Source organism: Lampris incognitus, chromosome 14 (genome assembly GCF_029633865.1).
Source record: "Lampris incognitus isolate fLamInc1 chromosome 14, fLamInc1.hap2, whole genome shotgun sequence".
In the NCBI taxonomy this organism is placed as follows: Eukaryota; Metazoa; Chordata; class Actinopteri; order Lampriformes; family Lampridae; genus Lampris; species Lampris incognitus.
The window spans coordinates 11,493,793-11,498,407 of NC_079224.1; the positions used below are offsets into that span (position 1 = coordinate 11,493,793).

The following is a 4,615-nucleotide window of genomic DNA, read 5'->3' on the forward strand; positions in this document are numbered from 1 at the left end:
ATATACACGTTGAGCCTCATTCCTTACCTTGGCGGCGGTGGGAAATAGCAGGGGCGAATGTAAAGTAGATCCAGGCGTCTCCTACCGAAGAGAAACGGGATCGGTTTGTTTCGAGGCACACATTTCAAAAAGCGGTCGCTCTTACGAACCAGTCGCTCGGCTCAACTTCCAGGTGGCGCCGCGTGTCTCCGCCCACTTCCGGTTTAGAAAAACAAGCCCCGCCCCCTGTCAAAACTTTTTTTTAAAAATTATTTAGCTTTACTTTTTATTTTTATTACTGCTTGAAAAGCACCGAAGATATACGTTAGATTAAGACATATCCTGGGAAATGCAGAATCGGTGGTGTTTTTTAGGATTGTCCTTAAACGTGTTCGTTAGTACCCAGGCCCCCTAATGGCACCCAATTTTATCTTAGCTGTAACTGTGTATATTTTCCTAGCTGGGTTTTACTACACTACACGCTGTCTTGTAAATAAATGCGCCGACGTTTCTCAATTGGGGTAAGCTTGAAAAACGTGGAAAGGGCGCCACCTGCTGGGGACAATATGTTTAGACAACATTTGGGAACCCATCCCAAGCGCCATCTATCGGCGTGTTGTCGAAGGACCCGTTGGCCAGTCCCCTACACCACTGCCCCCCCCCCCCTCCAACAGTCACTTGTTCTCTCTTAACATCTCCCTTGTATTCAGAGCCAATAAAAAAACATATGACAAAATCAATCATACAAGTCAATGGTACCTCTAACAAAACAAAGATATACATAGACAAAAAAAATTACAACACTGCAACAAAATTTCACAACGTGCCTCCATCCCCTTCTGGAGTCTACCCTTTACCTTTGCGCCCTACATTCTTTAAGTACCCTGTCCTAAATTTTCCTCGTGTAAGAGCTCCCCTATATCTCCATTTTTTATAAAATCAATGAATGGTTTCCGGATTCCTTCGTAAACACCCATTTTATTTTTCAAGGTATATGTTATTCTCTCAGTTGACATACAGTGGGCCATATTCTTAATCCAAGTACCAACTGTAGGTGCAACAGTGTGCTTCCAGTTCAAAGCTACCAACCGTTTTGCCTGCGGTACAGCAAAATCAATAAGTTTATGTTCTTTAATTCTCAACTTGAGATCTGTTGGATACATGTGTAACAATATCATCTTGGAGTCTATTGGGATATTCACATACAAAATGATCATGATTGGGTTGATCACCGCCCACCAGAATTTCTTAATTTTGTCACACTCCCAAATGCAATGTATAAATGTTCCTTGAGCCTCGTTACATTTAAAACATGTGTCAGGTATATTGCTGTTATATTTATTCAGTTTGACAGGGGTTACATAAGTCCACGTCAACCAGTTATGTTGAAGTAGCTTTAAATTAGTGCTGGCTGTTTGTGCCTGAGCCTTCTCACAGGATATGTTCCAGTCGTTATTTGAAAGGCCCTCTTTTAAATCTACCCTCCATGCATCAAGTTTGGACACTGAGGTCTCATTAGAACCAGATGCAAGCCAGTTGTATATTAATGAAATCAAACCTTTACTGTTGCAATTTTTGGTAATGATTTCTTATAAGGATGAAAGCTCAGGAATTACCGATGACTGATTTTGCTTAGAAGAAATGAAACTCCTCAATTGCAGGTGTTTAAAAAAATGCTTTCTTGAGATGTTATATGTTAAGGAGATTTCCTCGAAAGACATTAGAAGCCTCCCTGTCACTTGACTGTGTTGTTGTGCGTGTCAGTCAGATGTGTCGTCCTCTCTGTCGTTTGACTGTCCTTCTGCGTGTCGTCCTGATGTGTCGTCCTCCCTGTCGTTTGACTGTTGATTGGCATGTCGATCAGATGTGTCGTCTGTGTTGTTTTGCTTCGCGTCCTACTGAATCATTCCTTAGCAGTGTTGTTGAATGTCGTAATAGTGTAACTGTGGGCCTGTTGCCATACAGTTAAGTATTTTCAACAGTCCACAAAGGCTACCTCTGTCCAAATCAAGTCTGGATTTCTTTACCTTTTCTAGTCTAAATAATAATAATTGTTATTGAAATCATGATTATTTTATTGTATTATACTGGGCAGTAAGGGGGTTAGGCCTGAAAGTATTGTGATATACTAAAACTCTATCAGCTCTATTAATCATTCAAAATGTGATATCTACATGAAGGCAAGCCATTCTGTACAAAATAAATATTTAATCTTCAGTCTCGCCCCAAGAGTTTACATGGGCTCCAGCACATGCTTGGATGGAGGGAAACAAAATGGTAGATCCACTTGCGAAACAAGCAGTTAAATTAGATTATGCAAAGATGGTCATATAGACATAAGTAAAGAATATTACAGGAAAAGTATAATGTATGAGATGGAAATGGACAATAAGAAAATATTATGGTGACTTTTTTTTTACTGGTCATGAAACCTCTGCCTTGGAATTGGTAATGCCTTCAAGAGAATGTCCATACCAGACCACATGCTATGGCTGAGAAGATCAATTCTTCCCTGAAGGTGTTGGTAAACAAGGTTTTGTGGACCCTCAGGGATGGGTTGCACCCACTGGTCTTTACTAAGCCTGATCCTAACTGCTATGTCGGTCTTTGTTAAGACTGTTTTCATGGCATGAGGGGGGCCTACACAATATAAGGTTGTAATGTTTTGGCTGATCAGTATATACATTGATAACCTACCACTCAAAAAATGAGTTTGAATGATAGGCTATAAATATCTACTACTACTACTACTACTACTACTACTACTACTACTACTACTACTACTACTACTACTACTTTCAGCTGCTCCCGTTAAGGGTCGCCACAACAAATAATTCGTTTCCATCTCTTCCTGTCCTCTGCATCTTCCTCTGTCACACGGAAGTTTATGGATGTGGTGCCTGCTGTTGCCTGGCAGCTCCATATTCAGCATCCTTCTCCCAATATACCCAGCATCTCTCCTCCACACATGTCCAAGCCATCTCAATCTTGCCTCTCTTGCTTTGTCTCCAAACTGTCCAACCTGAGCTGTCCCTCTAATATACTCGTTCCTAATCACTTAAACAAGGAGTTATCACACTAACTCCCAAACCCAATAAAGACATATAGATAACTGGAGACCCATTACGTTAGTAAATAATTACTGTAAAATATTTGCTTTAATTCTTAGTAGAAGATTGAAAACAAGGTTATAAGAAATAATTGATGAAGAGCAAACTGGCTTTATGTGTGGTAGAAGTATTCACAACATTAGATTAATACTGGATATGATTGATTACAACCACCTCATATTGGATAAGAGCTTTGTACTATTCATTGACTTCTATTTTTTTCCCCTATTTTTTATGCACTTTTTTAGGGAGTTGTTCCTTATCCGATGAGAGGGTATAAGGACAGGATGTTGTGTTGCTGTTAAGCCCACTGAGGCAAATTTGTGATATTGGGCTATACAAATAAAATTGATTTGATTTGATTCTATTCTCTTTGTTCTTTAAGCTTGTGTGTAGTATGTCATATCCATCTATCCATCCATTATCCGAACCACTTATCCTGCTCTCAGGGTTGCGGGGATGCTGGAGCCTATCCCAGCAGTCACTGGGCGGTAGGCGGGGAGACACCCTGGACAGGCCGCAGTGTTATTTCCCCTGAAGATGGCGCCTTTTGGGGGGGGGGGTGTCTCGCCTAGGGCACCAGAATGGCCTGAAACGCCACTGAGACTGAGTAAGACGAAGCGTTGAAGACGTGGTGAAAAACAGACAACTAGTGGGAAACATTGGACATTAGACGTGAAGGACGTGGAATAAATCCTCATTTGTCAAAGAAGGTTGAATCAGCTCATCTGGATACAACGTTTATTGACAGCAACGTATCCAGATGAACTGATTCAGCCGTCTTTGACTTTCTTACCCGGACCATTGCGCATGCGCCAAGAAACCAAACCCTCGTGTGTTTTGCGCTGCGGTGGTGCAGTAGAGATGGGGTGTTATGTGCACCATGCTTGTTGACGTAACCGGTTATTTTCTTGCTCGGTGCGGGATTCGATACGGGGTGTACTGCACCACAAGGCGACATCACTAACCGCTCGGCTAAAGGGTCAGACCCGTTAGCTAGGGGCTAACGTGTCTTATTAGTGGTGTAGCGAATTCGGGGGACAACGCAAACACAGGAAGTGCCGCGGCCGGGAAGCGAACCCGTGTCGCCCGCACCGCAAGAGGCATCGCTAACAGCTCGACTAAAGGGTCGGACCCGCCATCCAGCGGCCAGCGTGTCTTCTTATCCATGCACGTTACAGTAGTTTACATTGACATATCTTGTTCTTATTTCTATTTCTTATTCGATGTTTCATTTCTATTTGTCTCTATTTTCTGGTTATCTTGTAGCTTGTTAGTTTTTTCTTACTAGAGCTTGGGTGTCTGTAATAACCCAATTTCCCCTCGGGGGCGAACAGGCTACAGTATTCTGATTCTGGTTCGGTTCCCCCGTGAGCGCGGCGAGGGGCGCACTTCAGCGACCGAGGGGGCGGGGCGGGGCGGGGCGGGGCGGGGCGCGGCGAGCACGCTTTTATTTTGAAAGGTCGCGGTGACGCAAGCCGCTCGGCCAATGAGCGCTTCGCGTGAGCGCTCCGCAGCGTCTTGTT

At 43.1% G+C, this 4,615-nt stretch overlaps 1 protein-coding gene across 2 annotated transcripts in view; it reads right to left on the reverse strand.

Moving 5' to 3' along the window:
* The window catches only part of usp33 (ubiquitin specific peptidase 33), a 32,592-nt gene extending 32,437 nt beyond the window's left edge, over positions 1-155 (reverse strand). Inside the window, exon 1 of one of the 2 annotated variants that reach the window (XM_056292545.1) lies at positions 28-155. The gene's annotated coding sequence lies outside the window, so the exon portion shown is untranslated. The remainder of the gene's footprint in view (positions 1-27) is intronic. The other variant, XM_056292544.1, reaches the window with a different exon arrangement.
* Between the last annotated feature and the right edge of the window lie 4,460 nt (positions 156-4,615).